Raw genomic sequence first — 23,809 nt, forward strand, 5'->3', positions numbered from 1 at the left:
ACAGTGAGAAATGCACTGTCTTGGCGAAAGAAAGCGTTTTTGTACAACTTCATAGAAATAGCTGTAACTTTTGATAGAAGACTCGGATACACATGTTTATGGCTTTATCTTATAGAACTCAAGGTTCCCGTGCTGGGAAAACAGGTTTTGTAGCTGTTTGAGCTAAGATTTCCAAGTTATTCACATAATGAAAACCTATACTTTGTTTCGGTCGAGTTCCCCATTCAAATGCATGTAACAGTGAGAAACGCACTGTCTTGGCGAAAGAAAGCGTTTTTGTACAACTTCATAGAAATAGCTGTAACTTTTGATAGAAGACTCAGACAAACATGTTTATGGCCTTATCTTATAGAACTCAAGGTCTCCGTGCTGGGAAAACAGGTTTTGCAGCTGTTTGAGCTAAGATTTCCAAGTTATTCACATAATGAAAACCTATACTTTGTTTCGGTCGAGTTCCCCATTCAAATGCATGTAACAGTGAGAAACGCACTGTCTTGGCGAAAGAAAGCGTTTTTGTACAACTTCATAGAAATAGCTGTAACTTTTGATAGAAGACTCAGACAAACATGTTTATGGCCTTATCTTATAGAACTCAAGGTCTCCGTGCTGGGAAAACAGGTTTTGCAGCTGTTTGAGCTAAGATTTCCAAGTTATTCACATAATGAAAACCTATACTTTGTTTCGGTCGAGTTCCCCATTCAAATGCATGTAACAGTGAGAAACGCACTGTCTTGGCGAAAGAAAGCGTTTTTGTACAACTTCATAGAAATAGCTGTAACTTTTGATAGAAGACTCAGACAAACATGTTTATGGCCTTATCTTATAGAACTCAAGGTCTCCGTGCTGGGAAAACAGGTTTTGCAGCTGTTTGAGCTAAGATTTCCAAGTTATTCACATAATGAAAACCTATACTTTGTTTCGGTCGAGTTCCCCATTCAAATGCATGTAACAGTGAGAAATGCACTGTCTTGGCGAAAGAAAGCGTTTTTGTACAACTTCATAGAAATAGCTGTAACTTTTGATAGAAGACTCGGATACACATGTTTATAGCTTTATCTTATAGAACTCAAGGTTCCCGTGCTGGGAAAACAGGTTTTGTAGCTGTTTGAGCTAAGATTTCCAAGTTATTCACATAATGAAAACCTATACTTTGTTTCGGTCGAGTTCCCCATTCAAATGCATGTAACAGTGAGAAATGCACTGTCTTGGCGAAAGAAAGCGTTTTTGTACAACTTCATAGAAATAGCTGTAACTTTTGATAGAAGACTCGGATACACATGTTTATGGCTTTATCTTATAGAACTCAAGGTTCCCGTGCTGGGAAAACAGGTTTTGTAGCTGTTTGAGCTAAGATTTCCAAGTTATTCACATAATGAAAACCTATACTTTGTTTCGGTCGAGTTCCCCATTCAAATGCATGTAACAGTGAGAAATGCACTGTCTTGGCGAAAGAAAGCGTTTTTGTACAACTTCATAGAAATAGCTGTAACTTTTGATAGAAGACTCAGACAAACATGTTTATGGCCTTATATTATAGAACTCAAGGTCTCCGTGCTGGGAAAACAGGTTTTGCAGCTGTTTGAGCTAAGATTTCCAAGTTATTCACATAATGAAAACCTATACTTTGTTTCGGTCGAGTTCCCCATTCAAATGCATGTAACAGTGAGAAACGCACTGTCTTGGCGAAAGAAAGCGTTTTTGTACAACTTCATAGAAATAGCTGTAACTTTTGATAGAAGACTCAGACAAACATGTTTATGGCCTTATATTATAGAACTCAAGGTCCCCGTGCTGGGAAAACAGGTTTTGCAGCTGTTTGAGCTAAGATTTCCAAGTTATTCACATAATGAAAACCTATACTTTGTTTCGGTCGAGTTCCCCATTCAAATGCATGTAACAGTGAGAAACGCACTGTCTTGGCGAAAGAAAGCGTTTTTGTACAACTTCATAGAAATAGCTGTAACTTTTGATAGAAGACTCGGATACACATGTTTATGGCTTTATCTTATAGAACTCAAGGTTCCCGTGCTGGGAAAACAGGTTTTGTAGCTGTTTGAGCTAAGATTTCCAAGTTATTCACATAATGAAAACCTATACTTTGTTTCGGTCGAGTTCCCCATTCAAATGCATGTAACAGTGAGAAATGCACTGTCTTGGCGAAAGAAAGCGTTTTTGTACAACTTCATAGAAATAGCTGTAACTTTTGATAGAAGACTCAGACAAACATGTTTATGGCCTTATCTTATAGAACTCAAGGTCTCCGTGCTGGGAAAACAGGTTTTGCAGCTGTTTGAGCTAAGATTTCCAAGTTATTCACATAATGAAAACCTATACTTTGTTTCGGTCGAGTTCCCCATTCAAATGCATGTAACAGTGAGAAATGCACTGTCTTGGCGAAAGAAAGCGTTTTTGTACAACTTCATAGAAATAGCTGTAACTTTTGATAGAAGACTCGGATACACATGTTTATGGCTTTATCTTATAGAACTCAAGGTTCCCGTGCTGGGAAAACAGGTTTTGTAGCTGTTTGAGCTAAGATTTCCAAGTTATTCACATAATGAAAACCTATACTTTGTTTCGGTCGAGTTCCCCATTCAAATGCATGTAACAGTGAGAAACGCAGTGTCTTGGCGAAAGAAAGCGTTTTTGTACAACTTCATAGAAATAGCTGTAACTTTTGATAGAAGACTCGGATACACATGTTTATGGCTTTATCTTATAGAACTCAAGGTTCCCGTGCTGGGAAAACAGGTTTTGTAGCTGTTTGAGCTAAGATTTCCAAGTTATTCACATAATGAAAACCTATACTTTGTTTCGGTCGAGTTCCCCATTCAAATGCATGTAACAGTGAGAAATGCACTGTCTTGGCGAAAGAAAGCGTTTTTGTACAACTTCATAGAAATAGCTGTAACTTTTGATAGAAGACTCAGACAAACATGTTTATGGCCTTATCTTATAGAACTCAAGGTCTCCGTGCTGGGAAAACAGGTTTTGCAGCTGTTTGAGCTAAGATTTCCAAGTTATTCACATAATGAAAACCTATACTTTGTTTCGGTCGAGTTCCCCATTCAAATGCATGTAACAGTGAGAAACGCACTGTCTTGGCGAAAGAAAGCGTTTTTGTACAACTTCATAGAAATAGCTGTAACTTTTGATAGAAGACTCAGACAAACATGTTTATGGCCTTATCTTATAGAACTCAAGGTCTCCGTGCTGGGAAAACAGGTTTTGCAGCTGTTTGAGCTAAGATTTCCAAGTTATTCACATAATGAAAACCTATACTTTGTTTCGGTCGAGTTCCCCATTCAAATGCATGTAACAGTGAGAAACGCACTGTCTTGGCGAAAGAAAGCGTTTTTGTACAACTTCATAGAAATAGCTGTAACTTTTGATAGAAGACTCGGATACACATGTTTATGGCTTTATCTTATAGAACTCAAGGTTCCCGTGCTGGGAAAACAGGTTTTGCAGCTGTTTGAGCTAAGATTTTCAAGTTATTCACATAATGAAAACGTATACTTTGTTTCGGTCGAGTTCCCCATTCAAATGCATGTAACAGTGAGAAACGCACTGTCTTGGCGAAAGAAAGCGTTTTTGTACAACTTCATAGAAATAGCTGTAACTTTTGATAGAAGACTTGGATACACATGTTTATGGCTTTATCTTATAGAACTCAAGGTTCCCGTGCTGGGAAAACAGGTTTTGTAGCTGTTTGAGCTAAGATTTCCAAGTTATTCACATAATGAAAACCTATACTTTGTTTCGGTCGAGTTCCCCATTCAAATGCATGTAACAGTGAGAAATGCACTGTCTTGGCGAAAGAAAGCGTTTTTGTACAACTTCATAGAAATAGCTGTAACTTTTGATAGAAGACTCAGACAAACATGTTTATGGCCTTATCTTATAGAACTCAAGGTCTCCGTGCTGGGAAAACAGGTTTTGCAGCTGTTTGAGCTAAGATTTCCAAGTTATTCACATAATGAAAACCTATACTTTGTTTCGGTCGAGTTCCCCATTCAAATGCATGTAACAGTGAGAAATGCACTGTCTTGGCGAAAGAAAGCGTTTTTGTACAACTTCATAGAAATAGCTGTAACTTTTGATAGAAGACTCGGATACACATGTTTATGGCTTTATCTTATAGAACTCAAGGTTCCCGTGCTGGGAAAACAGGTTTTGTAGCTGTTTGAGCTAAGATTTCCAAGTTATTCACATAATGAAAACCTATACTTTGTTTCGGTCGAGTTCCCCATTCAAATGCATGTAACAGTGAGAAACGCACTGTCTTGGCGAAAGAAAGCGTTTTTGTACAACTTCATATAAATAGCTGTAACTTTTGATAGAAGACTCAGACAAACATGTTTATGGCCTTATCTTATAGAACTCAAGGTCTCCGTGCTGGGAAAACAGGTTTTGCAGCTGTTTGAGCTAAGATTTCCAAGTTATTCACATAATGAAAACCTATACTTTGTTTCGGTCGAGTTCCCCATTCAAATGCATGTAACAGTGAGAAACGCACTGTCTTGGCGAAAGAAAGCGTTTTTGTACAACTTCATAGAAATAGCTGTAACTTTTGATAGAAGACTCGGATACACATGTTTATGGCTTTATCTTATAGAACTCAAGGTTCCCGTGCTGGGCAAACAGGTTTTGCAGCTGTTTGAGCTAAGATTTCCAAGTTATTCACATAATGAAAACCTATACTTTGTTTCGGTCGAGTTCCCCATTCAAATGCATGTAACAGTGAGAAATGCACTGTCTTGGCGAAAGAAAGCGTTTTTGTACAACTTCATAGAAATAGCTGTAACTTTTGATAGAAGACTCGGATACACATGTTTATGGCTTTATCTTATAGAACTCAAGGTTCCCGTGCTGGGAAAACAGGTTTTGTAGCTGTTTGAGCTAAGATTTCCAAGTTATTCACATAATGAAAACCTATACTTTGTTTCGGTCGAGTTCCCCATTCAAATGCATGTAACAGTGAGAAATGCACTGTCTTGGCGAAAGAAAGCGTTTTTGTACAACTTCATAGAAATAGCTGTAACTTTTGATAGAAGACTCAGACAAACATGTTTATGGCCTTATCTTATAGAACTCAAGGTCTCCGTGCTGGGAAAACAGGTTTTGCAGCTGTTTGAGCTAAGATTTCCAAGTTATTCACATAATGAAAACCTATACTTTGTTTCGGTCGAGTTCCCCATTCAAATGCATGTAACAGTGAGAAACGCACTGTCTTGGCGAAAGAAAGCGTTTTTGTACAACTTCATAGAAATAGCTGTAACTTTTGATAGAAGACTCAGACAAACATGTTTATGGCCTTATATTATAGAACTCAAGGTCTCCGTGCTGGGAAAACAGGTTTTGCAGCTGTTTGAGCTAAGATTTCCAAGTTATTCACATAATGAAAACCTATACTTTGTTTCGGTCGAGTTCCCCATTCAAATGCATGTAACAGTGAGAAATGCACTGTCTTGGCGAAAGAAAGCGTTTTTGTACAACTTCATAGAAATAGCTGTAACTTTTGATAGAAGACTCGGATACACATGTTTATGGCTTTATCTTATAGAACTCAAGGTTCCCGTGCTGGGAAAACAGGTTTTGCAGCTGTTTGAGCTAAGATTTCCAAGTTATTCACATAATGAAAACCTATACTTTGTTTCGGTCGAGTTCCCCATTCAAATGCATGTAACAGTGAGAAACGCACTGTCTTGGCGAAAGAAAGCGTTTTTGTACAACTTCATAGAAATAGCTGTAACTTTTGATAGAAGACTCAGACAAACATGTTTATGGCCTTATATTATAGAACTCAAGGTTCCCGTGCTGGGAAAACAGGTTTTGCAGCTGTTTGAGCTAAGATTTCCAAGTTATTCACATAATGAAAACCTATACTTTGTTTCGGTCGAGTTCCCCATTCAAATGCATGTAACAGTGAGAAACGCACTGTCTTGGCGAAAGAAAGCGTTTTTGTACAACTTCATATGAATAGCTGTAACTTTTGATAGAAGACTCGGATACACATGTTTATGGCTTTATCTTATAGAACTCAAGGTTCCGTGCTGGGAAAACAGGTTTTGTAGCTGTTTGAGCTAAGATTTCCAAGTTATTCACATAATGAAAACCTATACTTTGTTTCGGTCGAGTTCCCCATTCAAATGCATGTAACAGTGAGAAACGCACTGTCTTGGCGAAAGAAAGCGTTTTTGTACAACTTCATAGAAATAGCTGTAACTTTTGATAGAAGACTCGGATACACATGTTTATGGCTTTATCTTATAGAACTCAAGGTTCCCGTGCTGGGAAAACAGGTTTTGTAGCTGTTTGAGCTAAGATTTCCAAGTTATTCACATAATGAAAACCTATACTTTGTTTCGGTCGAGTTCCCCATTCAAATGCATGTAACAGTGAGAAATGCACTGTCTTGGCGAAAGAAAGCGTTTTTGTACAACTTCATAGAAATAGCTGTAACTTTTGATAGAAGACTCAGACAAACATGTTTATGGCCTTATCTTATAGAACTCAAGGTCTCCGTGCTGGGAAAACAGGTTTTGCAGCTGTTTGAGCTAAGATTTCCAAGTTATTCACATAATGAAAACCTATACTTTGTTTCGGTCGAGTTCCCCATTCAAATGCATGTAACAGTGAGAAATGCACTGTCTTGGCGAAAGAAAGCGTTTTTGTACAACTTCATAGAAATAGCTGTAACTTTTGATAGAAGACTCGGATACACATGTTTATGGCTTTATCTTATAGAACTCAAGGTTCCCGTGCTGGGAAAACAGGTTTTGTAGCTGTTTGAGCTAAGATTTCCAAGTTATTCACATAATGAAAACCTATACTTTGTTTCGGTCGAGTTCCCCATTCAAATGCATGTAACAGTGAGAAACGCAGTGTCTTGGCGAAAGAAAGCGTTTTTGTACAACTTCATAGAAATAGCTGTAACTTTTGATAGAAGACTCGGATACACATGTTTATGGCTTTATCTTATAGAACTCAAGGTTCCCGTGCTGGGAAAACAGGTTTTGTAGCTGTTTGAGCTAAGATTTCCAAGTTATTCACATAATGAAAACCTATACTTTGTTTCGGTCGAGTTCCCCATTCAAATGCATGTAACAGTGAGAAATGCACTGTCTTGGCGAAAGAAAGCGTTTTTGTACAACTTCATAGAAATAGCTGTAACTTTTGATAGAAGACTCAGACAAACATGTTTATGGCCTTATATTATAGAACTCAAGGTCTCCGTGCTGGGAAAACAGGTTTTGCAGCTGTTTGAGCTAAGATTTCCAAGTTATTCACATAATGAAAACCTATACTTTGTTTCGGTCGAGTTCCCCATTCAAATGCATGTAACAGTGAGAAACGCACTGTCTTGGCGAAAGAAAGCGTTTTTGTACAACTTCATAGAAATAGCTGTAACTTTTGATAGAAGACTCAGACAAACATGTTTATGGCCTTATCTTATAGAACTCAAGGTCTCCGTGCTGGGAAAACAGGTTTTGCAGCTGTTTGAGCTAAGATTTCCAAGTTATTCACATAATGAAAACCTATACTTTGTTTCGGTCGAGTTCCCCATTCAAATGCATGTAACAGTGAGAAACGCACTGTCTTGGCGAAAGAAAGCGTTTTTGTACAACTTCATAGAAATAGCTGTAACTTTTGATAGAAGACTCGGATACACATGTTTATGGCTTTATCTTATAGAACTCAAGGTTCCCGTGCTGGGAAAACAGGTTTTGCAGCTGTTTGAGCTAAGATTTTCAAGTTATTCACATAATGAAAACGTATACTTTGTTTCGGTCGAGTTCCCCATTCAAATGCATGTAACAGTGAGAAACGCACTGTCTTGGCGAAAGAAAGCGTTTTTGTACAACTTCATAGAAATAGCTGTAACTTTTGATAGAAGACTTGGATACACATGTTTATGGCTTTATCTTATAGAACTCAAGGTTCCCGTGCTGGGAAAACAGGTTTTGTAGCTGTTTGAGCTAAGATTTCCAAGTTATTCACATAATGAAAACCTATACTTTGTTTCGGTCGAGTTCCCCATTCAAATGCATGTAACAGTGAGAAATGCACTGTCTTGGCGAAAGAAAGCGTTTTTGTACAACTTCATAGAAATAGCTGTAACTTTTGATAGAAGACTCAGACAAACATGTTTATGGCCTTATCTTATAGAACTCAAGGTCTCCGTGCTGGGAAAACAGGTTTTGCAGCTGTTTGAGCTAAGATTTCCAAGTTATTCACATAATGAAAACCTATACTTTGTTTCGGTCGAGTTCCCCATTCAAATGCATGTAACAGTGAGAAATGCACTGTCTTGGCGAAAGAAAGCGTTTTTGTACAACTTCATAGAAATAGCTGTAACTTTTGATAGAAGACTCGGATACACATGTTTATGGCTTTATCTTATAGAACTCAAGGTTCCCGTGCTGGGAAAACAGGTTTTGTAGCTGTTTGAGCTAAGATTTCCAAGTTATTCACATAATGAAAACCTATACTTTGTTTCGGTCGAGTTCCCCATTCAAATGCATGTAACAGTGAGAAACGCACTGTCTTGGCGAAAGAAAGCGTTTTTGTACAACTTCATATAAATAGCTGTAACTTTTGATAGAAGACTCAGACAAACATGTTTATGGCCTTATCTTATAGAACTCAAGGTCTCCGTGCTGGGAAAACAGGTTTTGCAGCTGTTTGAGCTAAGATTTCCAAGTTATTCACATAATGAAAACCTATACTTTGTTTCGGTCGAGTTCCCCATTCAAATGCATGTAACAGTGAGAAACGCACTGTCTTGGCGAAAGAAAGCGTTTTTGTACAACTTCATAGAAATAGCTGTAACTTTTGATAGAAGACTCGGATACACATGTTTATGGCTTTATCTTATAGAACTCAAGGTTCCCGTGCTGGGCAAACAGGTTTTGCAGCTGTTTGAGCTAAGATTTCCAAGTTATTCACATAATGAAAACCTATACTTTGTTTCGGTCGAGTTCCCCATTCAAATGCATGTAACAGTGAGAAATGCACTGTCTTGGCGAAAGAAAGCGTTTTTGTACAACTTCATAGAAATAGCTGTAACTTTTGATAGAAGACTCAGACAAACATGTTTATGGCCTTATCTTATAGAACTCAAGGCCTCCGTGCTGGGAAAACAGGTTTTGCAGCTGTTTGAGCTAAGATTTCCAAGTTATTCACATAATGAAAACCTATACTTTGTTTCGGTCGAGTTCCCCATTCAAATGCATGTAACAGTGAGAAACGCACTGTCTTGGCGAAAGAAAGCGTTTTTGTACAACTTCATAGAAATAGCTGTAACTTTTGATAGAAGACTCGGATACACATGTTTATGGCTTTATCTTATAGAACTCAAGGTTCCCGTGCTGGGAAAACAGGTTTTGTAGCTGTTTGAGCTAAGATTTCCAAGTTATTCACATAATGAAAACCTATACTTTGTTTCGGTCGAGTTCCCCATTCAAATGCATGTAACAGTGAGAAATGCACTGTCTTGGCGAAAGAAAGCGTTTTTGTACAACTTCATAGAAATAGCTGTAACTTTTGATAGAAGACTCAGACAAACATGTTTATGGCCTTATCTTATAGAACTCAAGGCCTCCGTGCTGGGAAAACAGGTTTTGCAGCTGTTTGAGCTAAGATTTCCAAGTTATTCACATAATGAAAACCTATACTTTGTTTCGGTCGAGTTCCCCATTCAAATGCATGTAACAGTGAGAAACGCACTGTCTTGGCGAAAGAAAGCGTTTTTGTACAACTTCATAGAAATAGCTGTAACTTTTGATAGAAGACTCAGACAAACATGTTTATGGCCTTATATTATAGAACTCAAGGTCTCCGTGCTGGGAAAACAGGTTTTGCAGCTGTTTGAGCTAAGATTTCCAAGTTATTCACATAATGAAAACCTATACTTTGTTTCGGTCGAGTTCCCCATTCAAATGCATGTAACAGTGAGAAATGCACTGTCTTGGCGAAAGAAAGCGTTTTTGTACAACTTCATAGAAATAGCTGTAACTTTTGATAGAAGACTCAGACAAACATGTTTATGGCCTTATCTTATAGAACTCAAGGTCTCCGTGCTGGGAAAACAGGTTTTGCAGCTGTTTGAGCTAAGATTTCCAAGTTATTCACATAATGAAAACCTATACTTTGTTTCGGTCGAGTTCCCCATTCAAATGCATGTAACAGTGAGAAATGCACTGTCTTGGCGAAAGAAAGCGTTTTTGTACAACTTCATAGAAATAGCTGTAACTTTTGATAGAAGACTCGGATACACATGTTTATGGCTTTATCTTATAGAACTCAAGGTTCCCGTGCTGGGAAAACAGGTTTTGTAGCTGTTTGAGCTAAGATTTCCAAGTTATTCACATAATGAAAACCTATACTTTGTTTCGGTCGAGTTCCCCATTCAAATGCATGTAACAGTGAGAAACGCACTGTCTTGGCGAAAGAAAGCGTTTTTGTACAACTTCATATAAATAGCTGTAACTTTTGATAGAAGACTCAGACAAACATGTTTATGGCCTTATCTTATAGAACTCAAGGTCTCCGTGCTGGGAAAACAGGTTTTGCAGCTGTTTGAGCTAAGATTTCCAAGTTATTCACATAATGAAAACCTATACTTTGTTTCGGTCGAGTTCCCCATTCAAATGCATGTAACAGTGAGAAACGCACTGTCTTGGCGAAAGAAAGCGTTTTTGTACAACTTCATAGAAATAGCTGTAACTTTTGATAGAAGACTCGGATACACATGTTTATGGCTTTATCTTATAGAACTCAAGGTTCCCGTGCTGGGCAAACAGGTTTTGCAGCTGTTTGAGCTAAGATTTCCAAGTTATTCACATAATGAAAACCTATACTTTGTTTCGGTCGAGTTCCCCATTCAAATGCATGTAACAGTGAGAAATGCACTGTCTTGGCGAAAGAAAGCGTTTTTGTACAACTTCATAGAAATAGCTGTAACTTTTGATAGAAGACTCGGATACACATGTTTATGGCTTTATCTTATAGAACTCAAGGTTCCCGTGCTGGGAAAACAGGTTTTGTAGCTGTTTGAGCTAAGATTTCCAAGTTATTCACATAATGAAAACCTATACTTTGTTTCGGTCGAGTTCCCCATTCAAATGCATGTAACAGTGAGAAATGCACTGTCTTGGCGAAAGAAAGCGTTTTTGTACAACTTCATAGAAATAGCTGTAACTTTTGATAGAAGACTCAGACAAACATGTTTATGGCCTTATCTTATAGAACTCAAGGCCTCCGTGCTGGGAAAACAGGTTTTGCAGCTGTTTGAGCTAAGATTTCCAAGTTATTCACATAATGAAAACCTATACTTTGTTTCGGTCGAGTTCCCCATTCAAATGCATGTAACAGTGAGAAACGCACTGTCTTGGCGAAAGAAAGCGTTTTTGTACAACTTCATAGAAATAGCTGTAACTTTTGATAGAAGACTCAGACAAACATGTTTATGGCCTTATATTATAGAACTCAAGGTCTCCGTGCTGGGAAAACAGGTTTTGCAGCTGTTTGAGCTAAGATTTCCAAGTTATTCACATAATGAAAACCTATACTTTGTTTCGGTCGAGTTCCCCATTCAAATGCATGTAACAGTGAGAAATGCACTGTCTTGGCGAAAGAAAGCGTTTTTGTACAACTTCATAGAAATAGCTGTAACTTTTGATAGAAGACTCAGACAAACATGTTTATGGCCTTATCTTATAGAACTCAAGGTCTCCGTGCTGGGAAAACAGGTTTTGCAGCTGTTTGAGCTAAGATTTCCAAGTTATTCACATAATGAAAACCTATACTTTGTTTCGGTCGAGTTCCCCATTCAAATGCATGTAACAGTGAGAAATGCACTGTCTTGGCGAAAGAAAGCGTTTTTGTACAACTTCATAGAAATAGCTGTAACTTTTGATAGAAGACTCGGATACACATGTTTATGGCTTTATCTTATAGAACTCAAGGTTCCCGTGCTGGGAAAACAGGTTTTGTAGCTGTTTGAGCTAAGATTTCCAAGTTATTCACATAATGAAAACCTATACTTTGTTTCGGTCGAGTTCCCCATTCAAATGCATGTAACAGTGAGAAACGCACTGTCTTGGCGAAAGAAAGCGTTTTTGTACAACTTCATATAAATAGCTGTAACTTTTGATAGAAGACTCAGACAAACATGTTTATGGCCTTATCTTATAGAACTCAAGGTCTCCGTGCTGGGAAAACAGGTTTTGCAGCTGTTTGAGCTAAGATTTCCAAGTTATTCACATAATGAAAACCTATACTTTGTTTCGGTCGAGTTCCCCATTCAAATGCATGTAACAGTGAGAAACGCACTGTCTTGGCGAAAGAAAGCGTTTTTGTACAACTTCATAGAAATAGCTGTAACTTTTGATAGAAGACTCGGATACACATGTTTATGGCTTTATCTTATAGAACTCAAGGTTCCCGTGCTGGGCAAACAGGTTTTGCAGCTGTTTGAGCTAAGATTTCCAAGTTATTCACATAATGAAAACCTATACTTTGTTTCGGTCGAGTTCCCCATTCAAATGCATGTAACAGTGAGAAATGCACTGTCTTGGCGAAAGAAAGCGTTTTTGTACAACTTCATAGAAATAGCTGTAACTTTTGATAGAAGACTCAGACAAACATGTTTATGGCCTTATCTTATAGAACTCAAGGCCTCCGTGCTGGGAAAACAGGTTTTGCAGCTGTTTGAGCTAAGATTTCCAAGTTATTCACATAATGAAAACCTATACTTTGTTTCGGTCGAGTTCCCCATTCAAATGCATGTAACAGTGAGAAACGCACTGTCTTGGCGAAAGAAAGCGTTTTTGTACAACTTCATAGAAATAGCTGTAACTTTTGATAGAAGACTCGGATACACATGTTTATGGCTTTATCTTATAGAACTCAAGGTTCCCGTGCTGGGAAAACAGGTTTTGTAGCTGTTTGAGCTAAGATTTCCAAGTTATTCACATAATGAAAACCTATACTTTGTTTCGGTCGAGTTCCCCATTCAAATGCATGTAACAGTGAGAAATGCACTGTCTTGGCGAAAGAAAGCGTTTTTGTACAACTTCATAGAAATAGCTGTAACTTTTGATAGAAGACTCAGACAAACATGTTTATGGCCTTATCTTATAGAACTCAAGGCCTCCGTGCTGGGAAAACAGGTTTTGCAGCTGTTTGAGCTAAGATTTCCAAGTTATTCACATAATGAAAACCTATACTTTGTTTCGGTCGAGTTCCCCATTCAAATGCATGTAACAGTGAGAAACGCACTGTCTTGGCGAAAGAAAGCGTTTTTGTACAACTTCATAGAAATAGCTGTAACTTTTGATAGAAGACTCAGACAAACATGTTTATGGCCTTATATTATAGAACTCAAGGTCTCCGTGCTGGGAAAACAGGTTTTGCAGCTGTTTGAGCTAAGATTTCCAAGTTATTCACATAATGAAAACCTATACTTTGTTTCGGTCGAGTTCCCCATTCAAATGCATGTAACAGTGAGAAATGCACTGTCTTGGCGAAAGAAAGCGTTTTTGTACAACTTCATAGAAATAGCTGTAACTTTTGATAGAAGACTCGGATACACATGTTTATGGCTTTATCTTATAGAACTCAAGGTCTCCGTGCTGGGAAAACAGGTTTTGCAGCTGTTTGAGCTAAGATTTCCAAGTTATTCACATAATGAAAACCTATACTTTGTTTCGGTCGAGTTCCCCATTCAAATGCATGTAACAGTGAGAAATGCACTGTCTTGGCGAAAGAAAGCGTTTTTGTACAACTTCATAGAAATAGCTGTAACTTTTGATAGAAGACTCGGATACACATGTTTATGGCTTTATCTTATAGAACTCAAGGTTCCCGTGCTGGGAAAACAGGTTTTGCAGCTGTTTGAGCTAAGATTTCCAAGTTATTCACATAATGAAAACCTATACTTTGTTTCGGTCGAGTTCCCCATTCAAATGCATGTAACAGTGAGAAACGCACTGTCTTGGCGAAAGAAAGCGTTTTTGTACAACTTCATAGAAATAGCTGTAACTTTTGATAGAAGACTCAGACAAACATGTTTATGGCCTTATATTATAGAACTCAAGGTTCCCGTGCTGGGAAAACAGGTTTTGCAGCTGTTTGAGCTAAGATTTCCAAGTTATTCACATAATGAAAACCTATACTTTGTTTCGGTCGAGTTCCCCATTCAAATGCATGTAACAGTGAGAAACGCACTGTCTTGGCGAAAGAAAGCGTTTTTGTACAACTTCATATGAATAGCTGTAACTTTTGATAGAAGACTCGGATACACATGTTTATGGCTTTATCTTATAGAACTCAAGGTTCCGTGCTGGGAAAACAGGTTTTGTAGCTGTTTGAGCTAAGATTTCCAAGTTATTCACATAATGAAAACCTATACTTTGTTTCGGTCGAGTTCCCCATTCAAATGCATGTAACAGTGAGAAACGCACTGTCTTGGCGAAAGAAAGCGTTTTTGTACAACTTCATAGAAATAGCTGTAACTTTTGATAGAAGACTCAGACAAACATGTTTATGGCCTTATCTTATAGAACTCAAGGTCTCCGTGCTGGGAAAACAGGTTTTGCAGCTGTTTGAGCTAAGATTTCCAAGTTATTCACATAATGAAAACCTATACTTTGTTTCGGTCGAGTTCCCCATTCAAATGCATGTAACAGTGAGAAACGCACTGTCTTGGCGAAAGAAAGCGTTTTTGTACAACTTCATAGAAATAGCTGTAACTTTTGATAGAAGACTCAGACAAACATGTTTATGGCTTTATCTTATAGAACTCAAGGTTCCCGTGCTGGGAAAACAGGTTTTGTAGCTGTTTGAGCTAAGATTTCCAAGTTATTCACATAATGAAAACCTATACTTTGTTTCGGTCGAGTTCCCCATTCAAATGCATGTAACAGTGAGAAACGCACTGTCTTGGCGAAAGAAAGCGTTTTTGTACAACTTCATAGAAATAGCTGTAACTTTTGATAGAAGACTCAGACAAACATGTTTATGGCTTTATCTTATAGAACTCAAGGTTCCCGTGCTGGGAAAACAGGTTTTGTAGCTGTTTGAGCTAAGATTTCCAAGTTATTCACATAATGAAAACCTATACTTTGTTTCGGTCGAGTTCCCCATTCAAATGCATGTAACAGTGAGAAACGCACTGTCTTGGCGAAAGAAAGCGTTTTTGTACAACTTCATATAAATAGCTGTAACTTTTGATAGAAGACTCAGACAAACATGTTTATGGCTTTATCTTATAGAACTCAAGGTCTCCGTGCTGGGAAAACAGGTTTTGCAGCTGTTTGAGCTAAGATTTCCAAGTTATTCACATAATGAAAACCTATACTTTGTTTCGGTCGAGTTCCCCATTCAAATGCATGTAACAGTGAGAAACGCACTGTCTTGGCGAAAGAAAGCGTTTTTGTACAACTTCATAGAAATAGCTGTAACTTTTGATAGAAGACTCAGACAAACATGTTTATGGCTTTATCTTATAGAACTCAAGGTCTCCGTGCTGGGAAAACAGGTTTTGCAGCTGTTTGAGCTAAGATTTCCAAGTTATTCACATAATGAAAACCTATACTTTGTTTCGGTCGAGTTCCCCATTCAAATGCATGTAACAGTGAGAAACGCACTGTCTTGGCGAAAGAAAGCGTTTTTGTACAACTTCATAGAAATAGCTGTAACTTTTGATAGAAGACTCAGACAAACATGTTTATGGCTTTATCTTATAGAACTCAAGGTCTCCGTGCTGGGAAAACAGGTTTTGCAGCTGTTTGAGCTAAGATTTCCAAGTTATTCACATAATGAAAACCTATACTTTGTTTCGGTCGAGTTCCCCATTCAAATGCATGTAACAGTGAGAAACGCACTGTCTTGGCGAAAGAAAGCGTTTTTGTACAACTTCATATAAATAGCTGTAACTTTTGATAGAAGACTCAGACAAACATGTTTATGGCTTTATCTTATAGAACTCAAGGTCTCCGTGCTGGGAAAACAGGTTTTGTAGCTGTTTGAGCTAAGATTTCCAAGTTATTCACATAATGAAAACCTATACTTTGTTTCGGTCGAGTTCCCCATTCAAATGCATGTAACAGTGAGAAACGCACTGTCTTGGCGAAAGAAAGCGTTTTTGTACAACTTCATAGAAATAGCTGAAACTTTTGATAGAAGACTCAGACAAACATGTTTATGGCTTTATCTTATAGAACTCAAGGTTCCCGTGCTGGGAAAACAGGTTTTGTAGCTCTTTGAGCTAAGATTTCCAAGTTATTCACATAATGAAAACCTATACTTTGTTTCGGTCGAGTTCCCCATTCAAATGCATGTAACAGTGAGAAACGCACTGTCTTGGCGAAAGAAAGCGTTTTTGTACAACTTCATATAAATAGCTGTAACTTTTGATAGAAGACTCAGACAAACATGTTTATGGCTTTATCTTATAGAACTCAAGGTCTCCGTGCTGGGAAAACAGGTTTTGTAGCTGTTTGAGCTAAGATTTCCAAGTTATTCACATAATGAAAACCTATACTTTGTTTCGGTCGAGTTCCCCATTCAAATGCATGTAACAGTGAGAAATGCACTGTCTTGGCGAAAGAAAGCGTTTTTGTACAACTTCATAGAAATAGCTGTAACTTTTGATAGAAGACTCGGATACACATGTTTATGGCTTTATCTTATAGAACTCAAGGTTCCCGTGCTGGGAAAACAGGTTTTGCAGCTGTTTGAGCTAAGATTTTCAAGTTATTCACATAATGAAAACGTATACTTTGTTTCGGTCGAGTTCCCCATTCAAATGCATGTAACAGTGAGAAACGCACTGTCTTGGCGAAAGAAAGCGTTTTTGTACAACTTCATAGAAATAGCTGTAACTTTTGTTAGAAGACTCAGACAAACATGTTTATGGCTTTATCTTATAGAACTCAAGGTTCCCGTGCTGGGAAAACAGGTTTTGTAGCTGTTTGAGCTAAGATTTCCAAGTTATTCACATAATGAAAACCTATACTTTGTTTCGGTCGAGTTCCCCATTCAAATGCATGTAACAGTTAGAAACGCACTGTCTTGGCGAAAGAAAGCGTTTTTGTACAACTTCATATAAATAGCTGTAACTTTTGATAGAAGACTCAGACAAACATGTTTATGGCTTTATCTTATAGAACTCAAGGTCTCCGTGCTGGGCAAACAGGTTTTGTAGCTGTTTGAGCTAAGATTTCCAAGTTATTCACATAATGAAAACCTATACTTTGTTTCGGTCGAGTTCCCCATTCAAATGCATGTAACAGTGAGAAACGCACTGTCTTGGCGAAAGAAAGCGTTTTTGTACAACTTCATAGAAATAGCTGTAACTTTTGATAGAAGACTCAGACAAACATGTTTATGGCTTTATCTTATAGAACTCAAGGTTCCCGTGCTGGGAAAACAGGTTTTGTAGCTGTTTGAGCTAAGATTTCCAAGTTATTCACATAATGAAAACCTATACTTTGTTTCGGTCGAGTTCCCCATTCAAATGCATGTAACAGTTAGAAACGCACTGTCTTGGCGAAAGAAAGCGTTTTTGTACAACTTCATATAAATAGCTGTAACTTTTGATAGAAGACTCAGACAAACATGTTTATGGCTTTATCTTATAGAACTCAAGGTCTCCGTGCTGGGCAAACAGGTTTTGTAGCTGTTTGAGCTAAGATTTCCAAGTTATTCACATAATGAAAACCTATACTTTGTTTCGGTCGAGTTCCCCATTCAAATGCATGTAACAGTGAGAAACGCACTGTCTTGGCGAAAGAAAGCGTTTTTGTACAACTTCATATAAATAGCTGTAACTTTTGATAGAAGACTCAGACAAACATGTTTATGGCTTTATCTTATAGAACTCAAGGTCTCCGTGCTGGGAAAACAGGTTTTGTAGCTGTTTGAGCTAAGATTTCCAAGTTATTCACATAATGAAAACCTATACTTTGTTTCGGTCGAGTTCCCCATTCAAATGCATGTAACAGTGAGAAACGCACTGTCTTGGCGAAAGAAAGCGTTTTTGTACAACTTCATAGAAATAGCTGTAACTTTTGATAGAAGACTCAGACAAACATGTTTATGGCCTTATCTTATAGAACTCAAGGTTCCCGTGCTGGGAAAACAGGTTTTGTAGCTGTTTGAGCTAAGATTTCCAAGTTATTCACATAATGAAAACCTATACTTTGTTTCGGTCGAGTTCCCCATTCAAATGCATGTAACAGTGAGAAATGCACTGTCTTGGCGAAAGAAAGCGTTTTTGTACAACTTCATAGAAATAGCTGTAACTTTTGATAGAAGACTCGGATACACATGTTTATGGCCTTATCTTATAGAACTCAAGGTTCCCGTGCTGGGAAAACAGGTTTTGTAGCTGTTTGAGCTAAGATTTCCAAGTTATTCACATAATGAAAACCTATACTTTGTTTCGGTCGAGTTCCCCATTCAAATGCATGTAACAGTGAGAAATGCACTGTCTTGGCGAAAGAAAGCGTTTTTGTACAACTTCATAGAAATAGCTGTAACTTTTGATAGAAGACTCGGATACACATGTTTATGGCTTTATCTTATAGAACTCAAGGTTCCCGTGCTGGGAAAACAGGTTTTGTAGCTGTTTGAGCCAAGATTTCCAAGTTATTCACATAATGAAAACCTATACTTTGTTTCGGTCGAGTTCCCCATTCAAATGCATGTAACAGTGAGAAACGCACTGTCTTGGCGAAAGAAAGCGTTTTTGTACAACTTCATAGAAATAGCTGTAACTTTTGATAGAAGACTCAGACAAACATGTTTATGGCCTTATCTTATAGAACTCAAGGTCTCCGTGCTGGGAAAACAGGTTTTGCAGCTGTTTGAGCTAAGATTTCCAAGTTATTCACATAATGAAAACCTATACTTTGTTTCGGTCGAGTTCCCCATTCAAATGCATGTAACAGTGAGAAACGCACTGTCTTGGCGAAAGAAAGCGTTTTTGTACAACTTCATAGAAATAGCTGTAACTTTTGATAGAAGACTCAGACAAACATGTTTATGGCTTTATCTTATAGAACTCAAGGTTCCCGTGCTGGGAAAACAGGTTTTGTAGCTGTTTGAGCTAAGATTTCCAAGTTATTCACATAATGAAAACCTATACTTTGTTTCGGTCGAGTTCCCCATTCAAATGCATGTAACAGTGAGAAACGCACTGTCTTGGCGAAAGAAAGCGTTTTTGTACAACTTCATAGAAATAGCTGTAACTTTTGATAGAAGACTCAGACAAACATGTTTATGGCTTTATCTTATAGAACTCAAGGTCTCCGTGCTGGGAAAACAGGTTTTGCAGCTGTTTGAGCTAAGATTTCCAAGTTATTCACATAATGAAAACCTATACTTTGTTTCGGTCGAGTTCCCCATTCAAATGCATGTAACAGTGAGAAATGCACTGTCTTGGCGAAAGAAAGCGTTTTTGTACAACTTCATAGAAATAGCTGTAACTTTTGATAGAAGACTCGGATACACATGTTTATGGCTTTATCTTATAGAACTCAAGGTTCCCGTGCTGGGAAAACAGGTTTTGCAGCTGTTTGAGCTAAGATTTCCAAGTTATTCACATAATGAAAACCTATACTTTGTTTCGGTCGAGTTCCCCATTCAAATGCATGTAACAGTGAGAAACGCACTGTCTTGGCGAAAGAAAGCGTTTTTGTACAACTTCATAGAAATAGCTGTAACTTTTGATAGAAGACTCAGACAAACATGTTTATGGCCTTATATTATAGAACTCAAGGTTCCCGTGCTGGGAAAACAGGTTTTGCAGCTGTTTGAGCTAAGATTTCCAAGTTATTCACATAATGAAAACCTATACTTTGTTTCGGTCGAGTTCCCCATTCAAATGCATGTAACAGTGAGAAACGCACTGTCTTGGCGAAAGAAAGCGTTTTTGTACAACTTCATATGAATAGCTGTAACTTTTGATAGAAGACTCGGATACACATGTTTATGGCTTTATCTTATAGAACTCAAGGTTCCGTGCTGGGAAAACAGGTTTTGTAGCTGTTTGAGCTAAGATTTCCAAGTTATTCACATAATGAAAACCTATACTTTGTTTCGGTCGAGTTCCCCATTCAAATGCATGTAACAGTGAGAAACGCACTGTCTTGGCGAAAGAAAGCGTTTTTGTACAACTTCATAGAAATAGCTGTAACTTTTGATAGAAGACTCAGACAAACATGTTTATGGCCTTATCTTATAGAACTCAAGGTCTCCGTGCTGGGAAAACAGGTTTTGCAGCTGTTTGAGCTAAGATTTCCAAGTTATTCACATAATGAAAACCTATACTTTGTTTCGGTCGAGTTCCCCATTCAAATGCATGTAACAGTGAGAAACGCACTGTCTTGGCGAAAGAAAGCGTTTTTGTACAACTTCATAGAAATAGCTGTAACTTTTGATAGAAGACTCAGACAAACATGTTTATGGCTTTATCTTATAGAACTCAAGGTTCCCGTGCTGGGAAAACAGGTTTTGTAGCTGTTTGAGCTAAGATTTCCAAGTTATTCACATAATGAAAACCTATACTTTGTTTCGGTCGAGTTCCCCATTCAAATGCATGTAACAGTGAGAAACGCACTGTCTTGGCGAAAGAAAGCGTTTTTGTACAACTTCATAGAAATAGCTGTAACTTTTGATAGAAGACTCAGACAAACATGTTTATGGCTTTATCTTATAGAACTCAAGGTTCCCGTGCTGGGAAAACAGGTTTTGTAGCTGTTTGAGCTAAGATTTCCAAGTTATTCACATAATGAAAACCTATACTTTGTTTCGGTCGAGTTCCCCATTCAAATGCATGTAACAGTGAGAAACGCACTGTCTTGGCGAAAGAAAGCGTTTTTGTACAACTTCATATAAATAGCTGTAACTTTTGATAGAAGACTCAGACAAACATGTTTATGGCTTTATCTTATAGAACTCAAGGTCTCCGTGCTGGGAAAACAGGTTTTGCAGCTGTTTGAGCTAAGATTTCCAAGTTATTCACATAATGAAAACCTATACTTTGTTTCGGTCGAGTTCCCCATTCAAATGCATGTAACAGTGAGAAACGCACTGTCTTGGCGAAAGAAAGCGTTTTTGTACAACTTCATAGAAATAGCTGTAACTTTTGATAGAAGACTCAGACAAACATGTTTATGGCTTTATCTTATAGAACTCAAGGTCTCCGTGCTGGGAAAACAGGTTTTGCAGCTGTTTGAGCTAAGATTTCCAAGTTATTCACATAATGAAAACCTATACTTTGTTTCGGTCGAGTTCCCCATTCAAATGCATGTAACAGTGAGAAATGCACTGTCTTGGCGAAAGAAAGCGTTTTTGTACAACTTCATAGAAATAGCTGTAACTTTTGATAGAAGACTCGGATACACATGTTTATGGCTTTATCTTATAGAACTCAAGGTTCCCGTGCTGGGAAAACAGGTTTTGCAGCTGTTTGAGCTAAGATTTTCAAGTTATTCACATAATGAAAACGTATACTTTGTTTCGGTCGAGTTCCCCATTCAAATGCATGTAACAGTGAGAAACGCACTGTCTTGGCGAAAGAAAGCGTTTTTGTACAACTTCATAGAAATAGCTGTAACTTTTGTTAGAAGACTCGGATACACATGTTTATGGCTTTATCTTATAGAACTCAAGGTTCCCGTGCTGGGAAAACAGGTTTTGTAGCTGTTTGAGCTAAGATTTCCAAGTTATTCACATAATGAAAACCTATACTTTGTTTCGGTCGAGTTCCCCATTCAAATGCATGTAACAGTGAGAAACGCACTGTCTTGGCGAAAGAAAGCGTTTTTGTACAACTTCATAGAAATAGCTGTAACTTTTGATAGAAGACTCAGACAAACATGTTTATGGCTTTATCTTATAGAACTCAAGGTCTCCGTGCTGGGAAAACAGGTTTTGCAGCTGTTTGAGCTAAGATTTCCAAGTTATTCACATAATGAAAACCTATACTTTGTTTCGGTCGAGTTCCCCATTCAAATGCATGTAACAGTGAGAAACGCACTGTCTTGGCGAAAGAAAGCGTTTTTGTACAACTTCATATAAATAGCTGTAACTTTTGATAGAAGACTCAGACAAACATGTTTATGGCTTTATCTTATAGAACTCAAGGTCTCCGTGCTGGGAAAACAGGTTTTGTAGCTGTTTGAGCTAAGATTTCCAAGTTATTCACATAATGAAAACCTATACTTTGTTTCGGTCGAGTTCCCCATTCAAATGCATGTAACAGTGAGAAACGCACTGTCTTGGCGAAAGAAAGCGTTTTTGTACAACTTCATAGAAATAGCTGAAACTTTTGATAGAAGACTCAGACAAACATGTTTATGGCTTTATCTTATAGAACTCAAGGTTCCCGTGCTGGGAAAACAGGTTTTGTAGCTCTTTGAGCTAAGATTTCCAAGTTATTCACATAATGAAAACCTATACTTTGTTTCGGTCGAGTTCCCCATTCAAATGCATGTAACAGTGAGAAACGCACTGTCTTGGCGAAAGAAAGCGTTTTTGTACAACTTCATATAAATAGCTGTAACTTTTGATAGAAGACTCAGACAAACATGTTTATGGCTTTATCTTATAGAACTCAAGGTCTCCGTGCTGGGAAAACAGGTTTTGTAGCTGTTTGAGCTAAGATTTCCAAGTTATTCACATAATGAAAACCTATACTTTGTTTCGGTCGAGTTCCCCATTCAAATGCATGTAACAGTGAGAAATGCACTGTCTTGGCGAAAGAAAGCGTTTTTGTACAACTTCATAGAAATAGCTGTAACTTTTGATAGAAGACTCGGATACACATGTTTATGGCTTTATCTTATAGAACTCAAGGTTCCCGTGCTGGGAAAACAGGTTTTGCAGCTGTTTGAGCTAAGATTTTCAAGTTATTCACATAATGAAAACGTATACTTTGTTTCGGTCGAGTTCCCCATTCAAATGCATGTAACAGTGAGAAACGCACTGTCTTGGCGAAAGAAAGCGTTTTTGTACAACTTCATAGAAATAGCTGTAACTTTTGTTAGAAGACTCAGACAAACATGTTTATGGCTTTATCTTATAGAACTCAAGGTTCCCGTGCTGGGAAAACAGGTTTTGTAGCTGTTTGAGCTAAGATTTCCAAGTTATTCACATAATGAAAACCTATACTTTGTTTCGGTCGAGTTCCCCATTCAAATGCATGTAACAGTTAGAAACGCACTGTCTTGGCGAAAGAAAGCGTTTTTGTACAACTTCATATAAATAGCTGTAACTTTTGATAGAAGACTCAGACAAACATGTTTATGGCTTTATCTTATAGAACTCAAGGTCTCCGTGCTGGGCAAACAGGTTTTGTAGCTGTTTGAGCTAAGATTTCCAAGTTATTCACATAATGAAAACCTATACTTTGTTTCGGTCGAGTTCCCCATTCAAATGCATGTAACAGTGAGAAACGCACTGTCTTGGCGAAAGAAAGCGTTTTTGTACAACTTCATAGAAATAGCTGTAACTTTTGATAGAAGACTCAGACAAACATGTTTATGGCTTTATCTTATAGAACTCAAGGTTCCCGTGCTGGGAAAACAGGTTTTGTAGCTGTTTGAGCTAAGATTTCCAAGTTATTCACATAATGAAAACCTATACTTTGTTTCGGTCGAGTTCCCCATTCAAATGCATGTAACAGTTAGAAACGCACTGTCTTGGCGAAAGAAAGCGTTTTTGTACAACTTCATATAAATAGCTGTAACTTTTGATAGAAGACTCAGACAAACATGTTTATGGCTTTATCTTA

Source organism: Aulonocara sp. 'chitande type north' Nkhata Bay, linkage group LG5 (genome assembly GCF_057382095.1).
Source record: "Aulonocara sp. 'chitande type north' Nkhata Bay isolate Kocher_YH1m ecotype deep benthic linkage group LG5, A_spYH_male_GT1.1, whole genome shotgun sequence".
NCBI classification, from domain to species: Eukaryota; Metazoa; Chordata; class Actinopteri; order Cichliformes; family Cichlidae; genus Aulonocara; species Aulonocara sp. 'chitande type north' Nkhata Bay.